Source organism: Neodiprion virginianus, chromosome 5, assembly GCF_021901495.1.
Source record: "Neodiprion virginianus isolate iyNeoVirg1 chromosome 5, iyNeoVirg1.1, whole genome shotgun sequence".
NCBI classification, from domain to species: Eukaryota; Metazoa; Arthropoda; class Insecta; order Hymenoptera; family Diprionidae; genus Neodiprion; species Neodiprion virginianus.
In genome coordinates, this window is record NC_060881.1 from 31,989,131 (window position 1) to 32,011,953 (window position 22,823).

The following is a 22,823-nucleotide window of genomic DNA, read 5'->3' on the forward strand; positions in this document are numbered from 1 at the left end:
TGAATTCGTGCCGTGGAAAAAAAAAAAAAAATAAAACATGGTTCGGTACCGTTTGGAAAAGAATTTCAGAATTATCTTCTGCACGATGATCGAAACTGAATCTCATCGTTCGCAACAAACTGTCAAACGACAGGAATTTATTTACCACTTGACGTTTTTTTCCCAAGTTTGTTCGCTCCTTTTTTTTGTTTTCGAATTATAAAAAAATGAGATTCGTAATAAACGTTACACAGTAAGTGAGGGACAATTTATCAGAAGAGTGACATTGAAAAAAAAAAAAAAATTGAGACATGAAAAAAAAAATAACAAACTCGATCGAGGGTGATTCAAAAACTAGTTAATCTTAATTTTAAAATGATAATTAGCGAACGGTGAAGAGAAAAAAAAATCCTCAGGTCTAAAAAATCTTGACGATCATGTAAAATGACTTTGTTATCAAAAAAGAAAGCGAACGAGATGGAAAAAAAAATCCTTCCAGTCACGCGTGTCTTATTTAGTATCAGAAGCCTCCGTGCTCAAAGATCTTCTGACATGTCTGATCGCGCGTGTAATGAGGGTCCTGAAGTGACGTGTTGTGAAATGATGAAAAAAATCGGTGGAATGAAAAAAAGAAAACACACACACGACACACGAACACACACATGTACAACACGAAGAAGAGAGAGAGAGAGAGAGAGAGAGAGAGAGAGGAGAGAGAGAGAGAGAGAGAGAGAGAGAGAGAGAGAGAGAGAGAGAGAGAGAGAGGAGAGAGAGAGAGAGAGAGAGAGAGAGAGAGAGAGAGAGAGAGAGAGAGAGAGAGAGAGAGAAGAGAGAGAGGAGAGAGCGAGGAGAGAGAGAGAGAGAGAGAGAGAGAGAGAGAGAGAGAGAGAGATAGAGAGAGAAAAAAAGTGGTTAGGTACAAATTTCTGACGCTGACCGGCTTGATTACTCCCAGCTGCTCGTGGTGCAACGGTCATGATAAAATAGCATGGCCATGATGGGAATTAAGAGAGAAAGAGAGGGAAAGAGAGGGGTGGAGGTGGTGGTAGTTGTTTCGCAGGTATCGGTAGTCATAACCCTGCAGGTATGCCTATAATGCGAAGGAGAGACAGCCGGTAGTCGAGAATTCGATAGCCTTTCCATGTAGGTCCGCTCATTTGTCAGATTTTTATCTCGTCTCACGTTAAGGATTACATATATTACGCGGGGCAAACGCCGTGACACGGATGTCACACCGATCACCAGAAGGCTGTAAAACGAGCCCGATATATAATTCCTTGTATTTATATATACTCGTGGTATAGAATAAAATCCTCCCCCTCCCATCCCAAGTCAGTTTTGTTTCTTCGTTTCATTCATTTTCTTTCACCGTATTCCCTTTCTCCTTTTTTATTACTTTTTCTTTTTTTTTTGTTTTATATTTCTCTCGGTCCATCGTCCTTTCGCTAGTTTGATCAGACAAACCGTAACGCAGCCGTTAGATAGCGTATACCGTGACAATCTCTCGAAAGTTGAAAATGAACTGCGCATGCGCGAGTTTTATCGGCAGGCTGGCCATCCCGAGTTTCAGCTGTCAAACTCTGTTTCTCGCGGCGACGTAGTTGATACGAATTTTCGAGGTTAGAATATCGAATAATTGAGGCAGAGACTCGGAAAGGTTTGAAAGGCGTTTGTTGTTGGGTCGGAAAGTTGATTCTTCGAAGAACGGTCGGAATTCAATGCTTACGCTCTTTGAAAATTGAAAACGTAGACATTTTGCATAGGTTGGCCGGCCTGTATCGCAAGACAAAAGTATCGCTGCGGGAAGATTTCGCCGACCAATGATGTTCAATTATTTGGCGCATGCGCGGTTGATTTTCAAGTCTCAAGAGATTGTCCCGGTATATTTTATTTTCTTTTTCAGTTTTCTAGTTTACTTGATTTTTGTTTTTGCGATAGGTCAAAATATTGAGATCAAAATTTAATTCTACTACGGATATGTATACGTATCATGCGTACACGTGAATTTTAATAAACGCGACGTGAAATATAACGATGCAAAGGTATCTCCAGAGGAGAGAGAATTTTTTCGCTATAATGTGTAGAAAGGGACGTAACAGGGGAAAAAGAAGATATGTTTTCGCGTATGAACAAACGCATATAAATATCGCAAGGATTTCCTCGTCCACTTCGGGAAAGAAAAACTGCACGACCTTTTTACACGGTTGTATTGTACAACCTGCGTTCTACGCGGTTTTATACCTTCGTGTACAGGACTTTGTTGTATTTCATGCGGATTTACAGAAAGGATGGTATTTTCTCTAGTTTTTACTCGCTCGATTATGTTCGTCTATGCGTGATGTGCCTGAATACTTTATTATATTCGAGAATTATAGTCAACGAAGCTTAAAAAGTTTTCAAGTTTTAACGTATATTCGATTGTCATTGTAACTTTAAGAAAATGTGAAAGAATTTTCAGTGCACTTTTTTTTTAAACTTTGAGTAAACAAAAACAAACAAAAAAAAAAAATTATGAAATTGTAAGAACCCGAAGCTTATACTGATTCTCAGATACTTGGCGATTAAGTATCTTGAAACCGAAATATGGAGATTGAACATTGAAATTCTCAACAATTTTTCGGTTGTAAATAAAATTTAGGATCATCCCGTGAAATTTTCTAGTCTGACCTAAAAATTTTACCCAAATCCCTGGATCTGAAGATATTGTTAAAATCCTCTGAGATGTGTACATTATACATGTACCTACTAAAAGTTCAAGTGAAATCCTATGAAATCACGACTTCGATCAGCCGAAGAAATGACTAATTGAAGAGGTCAATCAATCGATTAATCATAACAAAAAATTAATCGAAATGGACGATTAATCTATCGATCGGTCGAATAGAAAAATCGAATGGTCGGCCATTTTTATTGGTCTTCTGTGCTCTTCTTTTTGTTGGTGTGAGGGGGGGAGGGGGGGTAATCGATTAATCAACCCCTTCGATTAGTTTTCATTTTATCTATCCATTGTTTGAAAAATTAATCGAACGAAAGAGCCGATTAATCGACGAAGGGAGAATAAAAGACCAAAAAAAAAAAAAAGAAAAAAAGATCGAGCAATTGCGAATCGAAGTTTAGCGAAATCCTTACGATGCCGGAGAATCTCGAAATTTTTAAGAGATCTCGGTTAGTTTTCGATGTAGACGAAACGACGCAGGAGGATGCAAATGGTCGGAAGAAAGTTGGAAGGGATCGTGGATCGGAGATATGGCGGTGGGAGTAAAAAGCTGACGCGTAGGTTATTCAAAGTAATAATTCATAATTAGGTTCTAGAGAAGATACGCGGCGGCGGCGGTGTTGGACCCACACATCGTCGATTAAATGCCGTATTAACACACCCGGCCATATATTTCAGGCCCAGGATGCATCGCGCGATGCGGAAAGGCTGAGGAACATGTGCCAAATAAAGAAAATCGCCTCCGGGCTGATTTACACGTGCGAATCTTCTTCGTGGTAACAACAATCAACGATTTTACTATATCCAGCCGCGTGGGCGGTCCTCCTCCTCTTCCTCCTCCTCCTCCTACTTCTCCTCGTCCTCATCCTCGTCCTTTTATTCCTCTTCTTCTTACTCGCCTCTTCGCCGAATCCCAGGCTAGCATCTTCACGTCTTTGCCCTCGAATCTTTCGCGCTTGTCAAAATTGTCAAAAGTTGTTGGGGAAAAGAAACAGGGAGAGGGCTGAAGATTCGAGAATTCAAACAGGAATTACGAGCGGCAAGGAGAATTCAGGATTATAAACGTTTCAAGATTGCTCGCGGCCTTGATGAAATATTTAACCCTTTCAGTCGTTGTGGTATACGTTTAAATTTTATTTTTCTTTTTTCTATATTCAGAGAAATTTTCAACTTATTTCTTTGCGGTTATTTGCCATTTCTGACAGTATAAAAGTACGAATAGGTTTTAGATAATCGAGACTTGTTATTGCGGTACGATGTGAATTATTGTTGTAAGCAACAAATCGATGGATAAAAAAAAAAGAACGCGAAAATTGAAGAAATAATTCGTTTCCAAGAAAATTACTACTCTCTACATGTTTCACCTAAATTATGAGTTTTCGGGATCGCCGATTACGAATCTGAAATCGAATTTCAATAATTCAAGATGGCGGATCCAATACGGCCAACAAAAATTTCAAATTCGATCGCGTCAGGAGAAAAAACTCTGTCAAGGGGTTTTTGGGGTCGCTGATTACGAGTCTGAAATCAGATATTGAAAATTCAGTACAGCGAATCCAATCAGCGACCCCGAAAACCCGTGCACAGAGTTTTTTGACCGTATTCGATCAAATTTGAAATTTTCTGCCGCCATATTGAGTTTCTGAAATCAGATTTCAGATTCGTATAACTGTAGAACACCAACTTGTTATAAAAGTTGACTCACAACCTTGCAAAATTTTTTCGATAAACCGATGAACAATCGAGTTCACGTATTTTCGACACATTTTTTTACCCCGAACATCATCGTGTTGCCTGTTTTTTTCCATCACGATAGGATCTTGAGATATTTTGATCTCAAAACGTCGTTCAGATCTTGTTTCGGCAGAAAAAAATAATGTCATATCAACCTGTGCGAATTTCAAAGCAACAGAAATCTTCACAAACTTACAATTATCACCGAAACGAGTTTATAATTCATAGTCGCAACTTTGATGAATCCTGTGCCTATTTATAATACGTGGTAATTGAAAATTTTTCTGAATTCACTGCAAGATTTCACGGATTTCAAACAATTTCACGCGGCACCGATTATACGATATTCAAAGACCTTACCGCAGATTTAACGAAGCCTCGCAGTACTTTGTGTAATCGATTATACGTTTTAAAGATTTCACGGGAGTTTGAGAGTTGTTCGACCGATTTCACGGGACTTTCGTAAATTTATCCACGGATTTTTGTCATCCAAGTGATTTATCACAGTCGTACAACCGATTACGAAAATGAGAAAGAAAGGAATGAAAAAATAGAAACCCTTCCGTTAGTTACTAAATTTTGATTCTCGGCGTGTCTGTTTTTTTTTTTTTTTTTTCACTCCGTTCTCGTTATCCTGCAGACACGGTTGACCTCGCCGGTACCGCGGTGAATATGAAACTGTGTTTCAGAATTGTGCGATATCGTTGTACGTACATTTTGCAAGGTAGGTTGGTAGGTACCAACGTCCGACCATTAATTACTCGCCTCGCGCTGCCGCGAATTTGCATATAAATTTGTTTTCGTTTTATTTCGAAAAGATTAGCAAAGAATAAATTAATTATCCAACGCTCTTTGCAGTGCGTGCACGACGATGCTGCCCGTGGTTACGTATTACGCGAGGTGTGAGCGAGTTTCAGGTGAGTCCTAACTGTCGAATGAATTCGTTGAACGAAACGAGGACGACGCAGCGAAATCGGAAATAAGAAAAAGGAAACGTAAAAAACAGAAAAAAACAAAATTCGAGATAGTTCGGTTTTCAATTTATCTGCACATTTTCGTTTTGCGTATCCGTGACTTGACTGGCAACGTGACGAATTGGTAACAGAGATGACTGACGTTAATATACCGTTTAAAAATAACTCGTACAAAAACGACTGGAGACAAAAATAAAATTGATTAAAAATAGCATCGATCACGATTCGTCTTTTCCGATTTGTTATTCGCCTGGAATTGTCTTTGGCCAATTTTCCGATTAATTACTTATCTTATAATAATTATGTTTTGTTCTTATTTCTTGACCGTTGTCCATGCAGTTTTTCATCGTAATTGAATTCTGAGAAGTCCCCCCCCCCCCCCCCCCCCCCACAAGGCCCTAAACGTCAAAATAATGACAGTTTTAATCATTGACTTTGGACACCGAATAAATAGAGACGAGACTAATCCACCAAATAAGATCCAAGACACGAATAACCGAAACAAAAATAATAAAAACAGAAATAATCCACGGCAAAATTGAACCCGAGCAAAAATAACCTAAACAAAAATAATCCAAGACAAAAATAACCCAAACAAGAATAACCCAAGACAAAATTAATCGAAGGCAAAAAGTAATCCAAGACAAAAATAACCCGTGACAAAAGTAATCCAAAGACAAATAATCCAAGGCAAAAATAAACTGAAGCAAAAATAACTTGAGAGAAAAATAACCTGTACAAAAATAATTCAAGACAAAAATAACCCGAAAAAAAAAATAATCCAAGACAAAAATAATCCAAGGCAAAAATAAACTTAAACGAAATTAACTCGAGAGAAAAATAACCAACGCAGCAAAATCCAAGCTAAAAATAACCCATGAAAAAAAAATTTACAAAATATTAAATTACATTAAATTGAATCAAATTTGAAACGTGATATTCAAATGTGCCTTCAAATGGATTATTTTTGCGTGGCTTGCTTTTGTTTGGGTTATTATTTCCTGGGGTATTTGGGCCCAGTGTCAAAACAGAACAAAGGAAATCAATCCTACCGCAATTGACTATTCAAATGGTGTTTGAATTTCGTATGTAAAAGTTACGAATCAATTGACCGATTTGACGATCTTGTTTTATTACGTTATGCTTGTCGCCGATTTTCGCGGAAGGCTTAAACCGGAATCGCGTGCGTTTGGAGGAGGAAGGGAGCAGCAACAAGGACTAGGAATTTTTGCCGAAGGACCGGGATGCGGATCCCCCTCGCGACTGCTAGGTAGGTGGGTAGTAAATTGCTCGCGAGCGAATTCTTCGCGGCGGAGGAATTTCGTTGAACGAAATATCGAAGTGCCGTTTTTGCCCAGCGCGATGGTGATTCTTGGTTTTCGTGACAAAGGAGCGGCTGAAAACAAACAAGACGAACCAAAGAATCACACGCAATAAAACTGACCGAAGTGAAATAAACTTGGGCAAAGATACTCTGACAATTTTTCGTACAATTGTTACGCAAGAATTATCATGCTTGTTAGTTTTTTTTTTTTTTTTTTTTTTAATAAAATTAAAAATTAATCCGAGTAACGCGAAGTTTGAAGCGAAATAATAAAGTATTAGGCCTATTAGGGGATGAATTTATTGCTTACCGGGAATTTTTTGTATAAAAATTTTACCCAGTTATTTGCTGCTTCCTCCGCGTGTAACGCATGGACAATAAACGTGGCTAATTGCGTACCGAATTTGCCTGTACGAGGCAGTAAATTCAGCGAGTTCTGCCGCAGTGGCTGCTGGACGAGACTCGCGGTTTTTCGGGTATGCCGAAATAATTTTAAAGCAATTGAAAATGAGCGCGTTAAAAAGTGATTAAGGATTTTCGGGGCGGGGAGAAAAAAGAAACGATGCTTTATCGTTCCTTGAAAAAGAATTATGGGTAAGATGTCGGTTATAATCTGTTCGATACGATTTTGAAATATCGATTCATCGATTTTTCTTTTTTCTCGACCGGTTTTCATTACTACGGTGATACCTTAAGGTCGTTGGTGAATTATCGTTCCACCCACGAAGTTTTCAAGTTTGTTGATGTGGAAAGTTTTACCGATTCTTTATTGCTAGTCGTGCAATTAGATTTATAGCAAAAAACTGCGTTTCACTTTCGTGACGAAAAAAAAATTCAAGTCAAGAAGAAATAAATTAGTTGACGTGGAATAGTTTCAAATAATTGAATCAGGATGTTCCGAGAAGATTTCAGGCTTCCCGAAGTTCGGGTGTTTTAACAATTGTCGATAAAATTTCTGGAGAAAAAATCGTTCGGTTCAAACGAATTTTCATACAAAAAATTCGAATGCATTACATATGTATAATTTCTTACAAGTAAAAGTTAATCCAAACCAAAAAATCTATTCATCGTTCCAGAGAGATGCTGTAACGTTACGCTCAATTATTATTTCCGAAAATTAATTCTATCGATCGAGGAATTTTCGTTTTCAGTCGGTAAGTGATTACATAAGAATAAACCTGCGAGGTGATGATTGTTTGGCATAGGTAGAGATAAAGATCTACCGTGAACAAGATATCACGAGCAAATAACAAAGGTTGACAAGAACAAAAAAATGGCAAGATCAATTACTGCTTCCGAAAATCAATTTTATCGACCGAGGATTTTTCATTTTCAGTCGGTAAATGATTGCGTAATAATAAAGCTGCGAGGTGATGATCGTCAGGCGTAGATAGAAATAAGGATCCACCATGAATAAAAAATCACGATCAAATAATAGAAGTTAATAAAAAATAAGAAATGGTACGTTCAGTTAGTTGTTTCCGAAAATCAACATTATCGACCGAGGATTTTTTGTTTTCAGTCGGTAAGTGATTGCGTAATAATATACCTGCGAGGTGATGATCGTCCGGCGTAGATAGAACTAAAGATCTACCATGAATAAAAAATCACGATCAAATAATAAAAGTTAATAAAAAATAAGAAATGGTACGTTCAATCAGTTGTTTTCGAAAATCAACATTATCGACCGAGGATTTTTCGTTTTCAGTCGGTAAGTGATTGCATAATAATAAACCTGCGAGGTGATGATCGTCCGGCTTGGGTGGAACCAAAGATTTACCATGAATAAGAAATCACGAGCAAGCAATAAAAGTTAATAAAATCACATTCACAGAAGAAATTGCGAAGGACTCGAACCTGATTATAGGACATAACAAGCTCCGAAGGTATTTAACAGGCTAAAGGCGAGTGAGAAATGATGCGGCATAAGAAAGAAATTGTATAAAATGCGGAAAGCGCAAAAAATTAAGGAGCAAAAGAAGAACCGAGGGCCTCCCTGACTATGTGAGACACAGTAAGGAGCGTGAAATCCAGCCTCGGAAATTGCACCGCATGGCTCCTCGCTGCGAGGCGTTCCTGATAAAAAATGACATATAAATCGGGCAAAACCAACTCGAACCGTGTATTATATACGCGAGGCTTTACTCGAACACTGTTTCACACACATTTGTGTATTACATGTGTACGCGTACATGTGAGAGAACATCATGTCGGCCAGCTTCTGCCGCTGCAGACTGGCTGCCACCGTTCTTCTGCACTTACGGTAATTGTGACTTTTCCTCCTGATGCTCTGCCCGGTGTTTTATGGCTCGTACGTATACCTATATACGTCGGATAAGACCTACCAATTCTTGTACCCTTTAAACGGAAGAAAAATTGCTTGCCTCCGTGGGGATAAAAACAAGGCGCATATGGCTTCTTTTGTCCGGCGCGATTTTTCATCGAATTATCTTCACTGCTCGTTTCATTCCCGTATACGTATCGCCATGTGCCCGGAATTATGTTTCGACAATTTTAAACGAGATATTTTTCGCTTGCAATTTTTGTCCAAGAATTAATCAGTTCTTACCTGAAAAGTCTTCCGATTTGATAATTGTCAGAAGTACCATTTGACCAATTTCGGCTCAACTTGACCAGATTTTAACCGCATCATTTTTAATTTGGTGGAAATTTTTGTATGCTACGTTTTCTTTTTTGTTTTGACACGCCGTTCTCTTCGAAGTGCTAAGTAAAGTAGTGGAAGAAATGACGTCAGCGCGGAACGGATGTTGAGGTGATCGGAACAAGAAGTGAAACTTGTGAGATTTTTAAAAAAGGTGACGTCATAAGAATGTTTAAATATTCAAAAATGAAACTCTGCGACGTGAGCAAAAATTCGAAATCCGAGACAATCGATTACTGCAACCTGAAATCTGATCGAGTTGACATGTAATGCTTGGTGTATTTTTACCAATTACTCGAATTAAACGACTGTTTGATCAACCGAAGGACCAACATCCGGTTATTCACCAAGAATCTCGAGCAAGTGATAAAAAGAATGTTCGAAAGCACGGACGTGGACTTTAGACAAAACAATTTTTAAGGATCTGATCATTCGTTACCTGATACACTGAGTCGAAATCATTTTTTTGTCGGCGCCATTTAGCGAAACAACATCAGAGTCCAAAGACGGGGGACTAATTTTTCAGATGACCTACTCGGCGAGGTTGTTAATTTATTTGCGGTAATTGCAACGGGTCGAGAAAAAATCTACGAGTCATTCAAGATCGTGGAATTATAATTCTTTCAGGCTGCAAAGAATCCGAGGACAGATGTATCAATGTTTCCGGCGCATTTGTCGTTTCGCGTTAAATACGTAAAACCCAGCCGCCTAGAATCTCATGACTCACCGACAAACGTGAAATAACTTTGCGGTTTCCCCGCAGGTATCGATGTCGCAAAGTGACACTTTATTAATCGTTACGCGATTTGGCACCTTTCCTAACATCCACTGAAGTCGATGACGACTGACCGGAATGTTTCACCTCAGAATAAAAAAAATAGAAAATGTCCGCTGAATCATCCATCCGTCCATCCCAAGATGCCATTGTCGCGATTCATAATTGAATGGTAAAAACTTTCGTCCTAATTATATGCGTAGTTTAAGAAAATTTTTATCCAGAATTGATTGAAAATTCGATGTGAAGTGTTCTTTGGGTAAAATGAAGGGCGCTAACTTATCGACTGATGGTAACAGGGTGACCTGCGAAACTAAACGAAGTCTCTATATCTCTAACACAAGAAAGAGATTGACAGCCCAATTCTACACACAATTCTGAAACAAAAAACTCCAAGGAATTTTCATTTTACGCTGAAATAAAGAAATGGCACGGAATTTGTAGAATCAATGCTGTTTCTTTATTTCTGCGTAAAATGAAAATGTGTGACAGTGTTTTTGTTCAGGATTTTTTATAAAATCAGGCTGTTGATCCCTGTTTTTGCGATTGAGATATGTAGACTTCGATATTGGAGATATGCACCCCCTTCACATACCGTGTAAAAATGACCCAGGAAATGAATAACCCGGACGTAAATAATTCACGATAAAAATCCCTCCCCCGCTCCGAAAAAAAAAACTCAAGACAAAAATGACCTACGACAAGAAATAAATAAAAAATTGACAAAATATTGAATTACATTGAATGAAATTTCAAATGCAATATTTTTGTCAACGGTTATTTTGAACTCGGGTTATTTTTGGTTGGGTTATTTTTACCTCGGTATTGTTTGAGTTACTATTTCTGGTTTAATCGGTCGTAGTACCCAACTGCAAGCTCTGAATTTTCGGAAGCACCGCTGACAATATTAACTTGGAAATGTTAGTTCACGATTCGTATCAGATCTCAAGCGCGCTTTGAGAGGCGTCGTATGCGGATGTGAGAACAAACGTGTGTGATATAAAAAAAAAAAAGAAAGAAAGAAAGAAAGAAAAACAAAAGTTAAAGCTCAATCCTTTGCTCGCTTTGAAGGTGGCGGGACATTTGAAAGGCAGGAACAGTTTTGCGGATAACAATAGCCCTCGGAGAGTATACGAAGCACTTTTGGCTCTCTGTTCTTACCCTTGAGTAGAAATGTTGTATGCAGTCGACCCAGAGGCCTGAAACCCCTTCCAGTTCCGTGGAACACTCGAGCCTCCTCGCTCCTTTTGTAATTCACTTCTCTGCGGGGATTTTCGCCAAGTACCGGTGAAGTCGAGTCGCCCAAGTTGCGGAGAAATTTGCTAACGTTAAAGGGCTTTTTTTTTCCCTGCACGATCGAGCTTAATTGCAGCTTTCTTATAATCCGGGAGGACTCGAGAGCCGTTCACCGCTGCTCTCAAAGCCCGGTATTAGGGGTGCTAAAAAGCGCGTAATTGATTGAAATACCGCCGACCGAATTACGATATATGTATACGTGTATACACATGGAGCGGCGCTGTTATTTCTCCAAGGAATTGTTTCATATTTTCCCCTATCTTACCCACGGGAGATTTCCCGGAGCCAGTTGAGTGAGCGAGCGAGCGATGCTGTAACTCATGTAACTATGAATTACGAGCCACTAGGCACCTGTATAACCGTACGTATCCTGACGCTCGAGAGGTTGGATGCGGCGCGAGGACAGAAACCTGAGATAGATAGGCCTAGGAAAAGGATTTATAGGTTCTTAGCCCTAAGTGGCCAATTATAAACCTAACCTCCGGAGTATTTCAACCCTTTTCCGGCGCTCCGTCTTCGCCCTATGATCCATCGTTCGTTCGACGTGTTGCGATCAATTTCGGAAATATATTCGACCCTTTCGGTCACACATTTTTAACCTCGATACTTTCGCCTGAATTTTGATACTCGGGGATTTTTCGGGTCGCTTTAATCACAAATCTGAAGTCAGAATTTGATCATTTCTAAATCGATAATGGCGGATCCAATATGGCGGATGTAAAATCGAAAAAATTATCAAAAATCGAATATTCTAGCTGAAACTTATTATATGGGGTTTTTTGGGGTCGCTGATCACGGATGTGAAACCAGAATTTAACAATTTCTAAATACAAGATGGCGGATCCAATATGGTGGATGTAAAATCGAAAAAACTCAAAATTCGATGATTCTGGGCGAAATTTATTACCCGGGGTTTTTGGGGCTGCTGATCACGAATCTGAAGACAGAATTTGATCATTCCTAAATCGAAAATGGCGCATCCAATATGGCGGATGTAAATTCGAAAAAATGATCAAAAATCGAATATTCTAGCTGAAACTTATTATATGGGGCTTTTTGGGGTCGCTGATCACGAATCTGAAGTCAGAATTTGATCATTTCTAAATCCAAGATGGCGGATCCAATATGGCGGATGTGAAATCGAAAAAACTATAAAAATTCTACGATTCTGATCGAAACTTGTTACTTGAGGCCTTTCAGTTCGTTGATCACGAATCTGGAGCTAGAAATTGACAATTTCTAAATCCAAGGTATAAATAAACTGTGATAATGCTAGGACATGAAATTTTTTGAGGTGGAACATTGAGCATACCACTGTAATTGAAAGGATTAAAAAGGGGAGAAGGAGAGAGTGCAAGCGAATGAAAATTTAAACAAAAAAAAAAGAAGAAGAACGAATACCGATGAGTTTCCGTCCGCGTCCCTGTGCAGTTTAGTAATTTACGACACGGTGTGCATGCATGGATACAAATAAGATGATACCCGTGTATATTCTCACTTCCCAGGCTGCGAACTCACGCTCACAGCTCGTATAATGGTGCTTGGCTTTGCTTTGCTTTGCCATTTAGGGCCGAGTGCAAACCTGTGCCCAGGCCATTATGTCTTGCGGGTCCGACAGGTACACGTGTATAAATGTTCAATTTGCTCCGCGATGCGAGCCGGCATTAATCTTACTATTTTAATTACAAACGATCATTGCAACCGCCGTAAATAAAGACATCAGCGTTCATTTCGTGCGCGATGGTCCTGATCTCTGCTCAAGATGATATTACATAAACGATCCGACTCTCCTGTTTAAGTAGTAGTTCAATGATGTCGGAAAAGAATCAATAAAAAAAAAAAAAAACAGCAGAACGAAATTAGCAAACAGACCACAATACATTCGTTTTTCCGTAGAGAGTTTTTCAAGTATTCAAATTCCAAGTGTTCGGACTAGTCTCGTGCGATTGATCGATTAATCGGCACAGAATTAGCTCGGACTTAAGATCGAACCTTGGTCCAAACTTTGAAAAGAAAAAAAAACTTGTCATTCGCAAATTTAGTTTCACCGATTTTAAAGTACCGATTTTGTAACGACCTGTAAGGCTGGATCGTCGATACTATAGGTATAAACTACACTCAGGTATACTGAATTATTATAAAAGGGGGGATATAAATAATATTATTCATTTAATATAGGTACTTAAGCAGTTCGATCGGTTTTAAATTTATTATGAGATTCTCTTTGTCGAGCTTTTGATGTTCGGCCGCCTTTCAATGCCTCGCCTATCTTTGAATACAATCAATTCCTTTCAGAATATAGAGATACGGGGCGCCCTGTGATACCTACATAGCTATACTTTCTAAACTCGAAACTCAAAGCCTGCTGCAGCGATCACCGGGACTATGATCGTACCGTACATATACATACATCCGCATACATAGACAGTCCTGTACTTACATATAAACGATTACAAAGCGGTTGATATCGACGGAAAGAATGTAGTTCCTAGCATAGTTTGTTCTCTATGTATCGGTATATTTATACCTACACGTGATTCTATTCATCGGTGGTTGTAGGTTTGTAGAACGACACGATACATTTCCTTGCTTTATACTGAAATCCTTTTAATGTCCGTCCGTCCCGTCAAACAATTCGATCATTTTACTTTCTCTCTCCCTTAGTCGGATTTTATTAAATCCTCCTTTGCACACTTCTCGTATGAAAATGTAAAAATTTTTACTCTGCTGTATTTGTTCACTAATGTTTTATGATTATATATATATATATTTTTTTTAGTATAATTTCTTTTTAGACCGTTTTTTTGTCAATACCTTTTTTTTACTTATTGTGTTACAAGATTTGGATATTCAGAATTAATCGAATTCTCACGTTCGTGAGCAACGTATTTTTCAAAATACGTAGGAAATAAAAAAAGAATAAAATTATCATCAACAAGAGCGTTCACTTTGAATTCTTTTTGAAATTTTAAATGTCACTTGTTTTGACTACATCATACAAGTTTTGTTTTACGCAACAATAATTGCAATAAAATCATATTCCTATAATTGAATTATCATTTATCGCATAAACCGATTTTCGAGAGTTATTTTCGCACGGAACGATAAACTTTTCGGATAGTTTTGTTTCGGATTGGGGTATTTTGGCACCAGTGCTACGTGGGCTTTAATAACGGTAAGGATAAGTGACGATTCACTCGGTCGGTAATGAAGAAAAAGTGTCGATAATTTCTTATTCAGAATTCAGATCAGCTTGAAACTCGTAGCGCACGTTACGGCAGCCGGCAGTATTTGGAATCGTTGAGATTTTCCCCGACGGTAGATTGCGTAAGTAAGGAATATCGTCTCTGGCATCGTCGACGGGTCCTTAGGGGGCAAAACGGGGGCTGGGCTGCCTGGAAGAGGATGCATGCATGCCTCCGGTAACAACTATTGCCCAGGGATTGTTGCGGGGAAAAGTACATACGTTGTACCTGCAGCAGCTTGGCTCGTGGAAAAATGCTGACTGCAGTCGAGCAGGTAGTAGCTTCAACACTAGCGCCCTAAGGAGCCGAGCGGCAGGAAGACAGAAAGAACACGGCGCAAGGAGAGAAAAAGAGAGAATTTTTCCCAAGGGAGCTGGAAAGGAAGCGAACGAAGGAAGGAAAGAAGGAAGGAGTTGCACTCTTTGGCACTGAACCACGCCGCCAATTGCTCGGTACTCCGACTCCTTCGCTTCCGTATAACCGAGATGCACCCGATGCTCAAAGACCTTCAAATCACTGGTGCAAAGGGTTCGTGCATCGACGTCGAAGTCGGCTCACGAACTTGTAGGAAAGAGAAAACTGGACGGGGTGAAATAGAGAAAAGGAACTGTTCCAGCTGCGGAAGAAGAAGGAAACCTTTTACTCTCTTCACTTCCGTTGCTGCATGCGTATCTTTCTTGTGTCTAAATTCCGTCTACGTGGTTCTATGCTCCGGGATTCGTTCTCCCTGACACTTGTTAGACGAAAATTGATCCACGACTCCAGAGCGTGAAAAGCTATCGCGTAGTCGCTGGAACTGGAGAGTTACTTGCTTTGGGAGCAGGTCGTTCCTTGGAGTCTCAATGACTTATCGTCATCTGGGGAGATCGTCTTAAATCGTGACTTTTGGAGGTTAGAAGGTCGCATCGGTCGGATTCTTGGTAACCACCAGTTCGCAGCGAAGGGCAATTTCTCATCGACAATTCGATGAGGCATGTCTCTCTGATGATAAGTCGGGACCTTTAATGATTCTATAACAGTATTACAAAACATCGAATACGTTCGACGACGAAACTTCCTTTCAAGTTGAGTCAGCTGACGATTCTTTATTGCAAAGATAACAAAAAAAAAAAATAAATAAAACAGAACTTCATACAACTGGCATAGCTTCTACTTTATCTTTAATGATGGCGTCAGTTACAACAAGGTATGTATACATAGCTCCAGAAACGAAGACCATAGAATAAAAACTATCTATTATAGAGAGTCAACTCAGTCTGTGTCTTGAGTCTATCTTCATAGTTAGCCGCTCTTTCTCATTGGATTATTATATTTCCAACATCTTTTAGCTTCTCACTTTTCTAATAGGGAAGGAGTCGTTATACAATTACATCTTGAATGAAAACTTGAGTTTCTTTTTAAGACTAGTCGAAAGTCACCTCCGACCATTTTCAAATGAACGTATCAGTGAGTGTGATCAATTCTTTTTCCGACTATATCTCGAGAACCAATAATCGGATTTCAACGATCTCAGTCTCAATCGACGCGGTTCTTCCAGACTCTGAACTGATTCGATTTTGAAAAACTTCCTGAGTTACAGGCAAAAATGAAAATGTTCTTACCCAACGACGACTGAAAAATGGATTGATCAATTTTAACGAAATTGGATTTCGTTTTACTCAAAAAAAAAAAATGATGATGGAGAACCGATCAGGTTTTGAATATTTTTTTGATTCCCTGCAACTGATTTCTTTCAGAAATTATTACTTCTCGTGTTTACGTAAACGTGTCCTGTTGCTCTCTTCAAAGAGTTGACGAAATAAGTGAAGATGTTCTCTTACCTGGTTTGTCTTTCAAAACGAGCAATGATACGCGAACAAATTTCTCCCTTCATTTCAGTCAGGTGTCTTGCACAAGATCCGGGAAAGTAGCAGACAGAAGAGCGGACTCAAGGTAGTAACGAGCTAGGCGTACGTATGTCATTAGGGGAATAAGTGGATAGGTAAGAAGTAAAGTATCCCGAACCCATGAAACCGGCTCTGATCGCTGCGCGGAGCGTGCATGACAGAGCAAAAGAGGCATGCGTGCGCCCACAAGCTCAGCAAAGCTGTCATTCTGTTTACGGATTCAGTCTCTAAAGCGACTCCGGCTAACTAGAACGGAAGCTGGGTGGGCGCCATTGTGTGCCATCCGTGCAGATGCCGAGATCGCTTGTAGATCTCTCTCTCTTCCAACTTGCAGATGCAGCACCACAGTTTCTACGGTGTGCCGGTTAGTCGCCAGGACGTTAACTTCCACCAAGGAGGAGGAGGAGGAGGAGTAGCAGGAGGAAGGATTAAGTCGCTCGAACCGAGCTTGAAAACCCGGCTTTAAAAAAACCTCCGAGCTTTACTTAACGTACACAAGACCTGCGGCGCAACGCCATCGTATGAATTCCCTATGGGGAATTACGCTCCCGGCTTCCAGCAGCCTTCGATTTGCTTGGAAAGGAGAGCGCACGTGCGTTCCACTCTCTCCTGGGAGATTGTCGTATCTCTATTTCCGTTTTCCTCATTCAATTCTCTCGCGACGAGAGAAATTTCTATAGTTTTGGTTACCGCGCAGTCCTTAACCATTGTCGTTACTTACGGAAGCCGATGGAAATAGTCAACTGTACGAAATGAAATTGATTCTTTTAACCGCAAGCAGAAAGTTTAACATCTTTCATTTGCTACTATATGAATTTTTATTTTTATTTTTTTCTTACCATTGCGATAGTTACGTTTTCGTGGAACAATAAATTGATGTCGTCACCTTATTCGATCGAAAAAATTTAACAAACCAAAGAAACCAAGGCGATTACCAGAAAATATGTAACATTGACAGCTGTCAATCACACTGAACAATGACTTACAGTGGTACATTTTTGTTTTGTCACTACAAAACAAATGACATTCTTCACACCGTGTGGTTTCAGCGATTTTGAAATCGATGATTCTTGACTTAATCTGCATTATCAGAAAAATATTAAATTTCTTTACTCGCAGAAAATATCAGAAAGTTTTTGGTAACAAAACGACAGTCTGTAGATCCGGAAATTCAACCGAACCACTTATATCTGTCACTTCGTGTTGTGACGTTTTTCTTTTTCTTTCTCTTTGCTTATAGATTGAAAATCCCGCTGAAATTTCAACGAAATTTCCAAATTTTCTCGAGTTTATCCTCATTTCAATTCAGGTTCGAGTTTAAATTTCGAAAATGCTAAAATCTCGATCATTTTTCGGTGTGAAAAGGGGTCGGGAAAAAAAAAAGAAAAAAAAACCGCCACCTATCGCCATGTCGCAAGAAAATATATTCGTGTCGGTGAAGATATTATTCCTTCAGTGATGGGGGGGATGATAAGCCGTCTATCATCGCCGTGTAGGAAAAACGTGGTGTGTAAGACGGGGATGAAAGGCGTCGTCGAGACGTTACGAGGCCGATCTCAGGTCTTTTGGAAAAGTGAATCTTTTAAACTTTTTTCACCATATGACCACATATGTACAATATATGTATATATGTATGTATGTATATGTGTATATACTTGGGGAGAGATAAAATCCGGGCGTCGTTTCCCGAGGTCGCGGACAGTGTCAATCGGGATGATTTTTACCGCGCCAATCTTTTTCCCTTTTCCATCCCCGCTGGGTTTTCTTCTTCGTTTTTCAGCCTCTAAAACTGATGTCCGATCATCTTGAACGATTTCTGAACGCCCGTTGAGTGTCGTCGAATCGATCAGTTCCCATCGTTCCGAACGTTAACCCTTTCACATTTCGCAAATCTTTCCTCTCATGAATTGGGATCAATTTTAGAGAGAGATTTTTATTATGCAAATCGAATAATCGAGCAAGGTTTTTATCCTTTTCATTTTTGCAGTTTCTTTTTCGGTTGTATCGTGAATTAGAATTGAATATTATTTCTTTCTTTCTTCTAGATATAACCGTATCAACGATATACGTATTATTGAATTGGAATTAGAAATCGTGAGTGAAAATTTTTTCATATCTATGCGTTCGTGAGAAAATGTAATTCACTGAACTGGTTATAACGAAAATCGAATTGATAAATAATGATAGTAAATACGACATCGAATAATTCGTCACGCGGATTTTCCATAGCGACTACTTATAGTTGAAAATTATACATTTCGCGTGTAACCGCGAATCGGTCGACAAACAGGTTCCCTTCAATTTCAATATTATTTATACATTTTGCCAAAGGTTTTTATTTTCGCCTCGGATCGACCTGAATCACAATCAATGTATCTCAAGTGAGACGTCTCTCTTTTTCTTATACAGTCAGACGTATGTGACGTACATTGTACGCTATAATCCTTGTTGAAGAACGATCTCTAAACGTGTTTCGCCCACGAGGATAAAAAGAGGAAGTGATTTTTCTTTTTAACTTTGTCACATATTGCCAATTTATTATATAATGCCTGTTTTTTTTTTTTCATTTTTTTCTTCATTACGATGTTCACAATTTCTTTTTTTATTTACCGTACAAATCATGTCGATCAAATCATGTGAATTGTGTTTTTTACACACAGTATATAACAAAACCGTAATGTTTTAAACATAAATGAAGATATATAAGAACTTGTCAGTAAAAATATCTCGCGTTTCGTTCTTCGCCAAATTAGATTCTTCTGCTTTAGCAGTTTTGTTCTCATTTGTTTGTAAAATATATTTGTCGATAAATTAAATGAACCTTCAATTTTGTTGTGATTCAGATACCGAGAGAAATTTTGCTTTTTTCACAACACGCTCACTACTCATCGTGAATTAATATTTTATCGTAAAGATTTGGTTGAGACGAAAATCGTCAACGTAACAACCGAAGTCAATTCCTTACCCAGAGGTTTACTAAATTAGTAAACTAACGGGCGCTCTATTCGAAGCGTTAAAAGTTGTTTCTTTTTTTCATCTTCCAACCAATTTTCTAACACACTATAATACACGTACAACACTTGTTCTATAAATTGTGAAAATCGGATGAGATTGAAAGAAAACAATTTTATTTCACAATCGCGTCTCTAAAGTGTCGACGAAGAAGTTGGTAGACGGGAAATGGCTGCGTTTGAACAACGAATTGAATTAAAGAAGAATTAGAGAGGCGGCCTCTCGTCTCGAAATTATTATGTAGTTTCCGGTGCAGATCCGCCATGGGGGAGCGAGTTTGTCGGGAACGGAATAAAGCCTTAGAATTCGCACAGTATGTTTCTTATTATTGGTGATTAGTAAATGCGAGCACGCCGTGGGAATTTAAATGAAACTAATGGGACACAGAGCCGCTGCAGGACCTCTTAATTACAGAAGTAATCTCGGGGGAGTTGAACGACGCGCTTTACTGCCTCTTCCTCTTACTTCAGCCTCCGATGCTTGTATCTTTTACTGCTATCCGCTTTGCTGCTCTCTTCTCTCTCGAAGAAGGAACCATTGACGGGATTAATCCGGTCCAAGTTTGATTATTGGGTGAGTTTAGACCGGGGCTAAGCGATTTACAGACTGATCGTAGACTCTGATTGATTGCAATTTCGATTAACCGATTAATCAAAATTTTAGAATTTTTCAATTCATCAGCATTTTTTTTTCTTTTAATAATTTCGCTCAATCCTTTTCTACATTTCACTTGCTATGATGATTTTTACTCGAAAACACATTGAAAATAAAAATTAGTCTGTGAAATATCTGACGATCTTTCTTTGAAATACAATATTTCAAAATTTTATCCAAATTCATTCATTTTTAACCAACGCGATTTCAATAATTCATCACGAGCGTTATCGATTGTTGGAAAAACATTTATCAAGCAAATTTTTTATCGTTATAAATTTTGTGCTTATTTAGGTAAAAAAAAAAAAAAATAAATAAATAAAAAAAATTGCTGGTGGAAATTGTAAAAGCAAAATATGTGACCTGCAGAGAGCGATAAACCGAAAAACAAAGAACTGCAGGAATAAATTCGTAGATCGGAAATCATTTGGGTGTAAAAAACAACGAATGAGTTTCGTTCAGGCGATTCGTCGCTCGTATATTTTGCCGAAGAATATGGGTGACCCGAATATTTATCGAATGAATAAAAGGGGCGTTCATCAACCCTGCACGAGTTGTCTGGCAGCCATCTCGACTCTGTATCGCGCATTCTTCCGCCATCCGAGATCAGCAAACAGGATGCGAATTTCCATGGCTCGCCTATTGTTACATATTTATGGTGTGTACGTATATTCACATATACCTGAAATATAAGCCTGGCTTGTATTTCCCTCTACGAATGTACGTACGATGCACGTATTTCACCGATTTGTCCCTGCGAATTCTCGTGTACATGTCCACCGACTCGCGTGCAATATCTACCTGTATATATATGCATATGTTGTACCGTTCAATCTCGACGTCACGAAGATCACGAATCCGCCACATTTCTATGGCACAAGAGTAAATAATATACGATACATTGTACCGTGTTGGAAAAGGCCTGAAATTCTGTGAAACATTTCGCGGTATTTTATATCCTGTTTTCTGTGAATAGAGAAAGAATAGCAGTGAAGAATAAACTCTCCGAGCTCAATTACGCGATCTTGAAAGTAGTTCTCAAGTCGAGTCAATAGTCGAATTTTTTAGACCATGCAAAAAGCTGAATCGGAGAAACGATATAGGTCCGCCATTTTGAACATAACCTCGGTCATCGAAATTAAGTTGAAACGTTGATTGATACGAGAAACGGGGAAAAAAATACTCGCAATACTCGTGGAAACAGTGAAAAATAAACTACCCGGTATCAGTTACGCAATCTTTTAAACAGTTCTCGAGCCGAGTGAATAAGTCAAGTTTCGAAATCGCGATGCTTTAATTGATCAGGGTAACGCGCATTGATTGATGCAGGGTTTGAAATGAATCGCCCTGTATCGGCTCGCATCGATTTGAACTATGGGGGAACGTATATCGACGCGTGCTCGTTTGGTTCCGTATATTAAAACGGTGTAAAATGTAAATAACAACACACGACTCGTTGTTTATTACCCCGATGAAAGGCGGCCGCCAGGTTCATAGCTGCACGGGCACGGATAGGTGTATGTACAACTCGAGGGGAAAAATTTTATCCGCAGGTATGGGAGTTAAGGAAGAAAGGAAAGAACCGCGAGGATAAGGTTTATAAATTGTTATATTTCATACACATTTGCAGAACCGCTGCGCCGAGCGGCCTGCCAACAGCCTGAGCTACAAGCATGCTCTCCAGAATATCACAGATAGATAGGTTAGAATCGACTTTCCGCAACTTTATAATACACACGCGGCTGCGCGCTGAGTGCATTTGTGTAGTCGCGGTGTTTTGTATCCATTTTGTACGGGCTGCTCGATCGGTAATAACCGACCGGTCGATACACAAAATCATTTGACAAATTACCCTCGGGTAATTCTTTAATGATGCTGAGTATACAGTCTACGCTAAAAGCCTGAGGATACACGATTTTATGGTCAAGGCTTTGAAAACGATATCCGATCGAGAGCGATGCGCGAAAAAGGGAAAAATATGAACAATTTTTTGCAGATCAGACACACTATTAAGTTTGATAAAAGGTATTTCATAATTATGTAACACGTTTTGATAAGGCGTTTTTCCAAAGTCTCGTGTTAATCACTTGAGGTTCGAAATGATTGCGTAGTTGCGCATTCATTATATTTGTAAAAAGTTGTTCACTTTTGGTATTAAAAACACAATTGAACATTATCGACGTTTCTCTAGAACAATAACTAATTGGATTTTCGATTTTCTCTGTATCATCGAGATCAGTTTTATTTATTTAAATTGGACTCGATCAACTTCATGATCTTCGTACGATATTTTACGTCTCTTCATTTTGATCCGACTTCTTTTTTGCTTCAACTTCATACCGCCTCGGAACAAATAACGTGAGATAAAAAATTTGACTGATAATTCGTTCCGTATTGGTATACAGATCGGGTGGATCGACGATTCGAAGACTGCACACAGCTCAGCAGGAATTCACTACGATTAATCCGCGTCTTCGGGCAACTAATTATTATCCGTGTAGTATGCGTCGAGTACTTATAGAATATAATAGAGCAATTCAGTAATATATATCCCGCTGTGAATCTA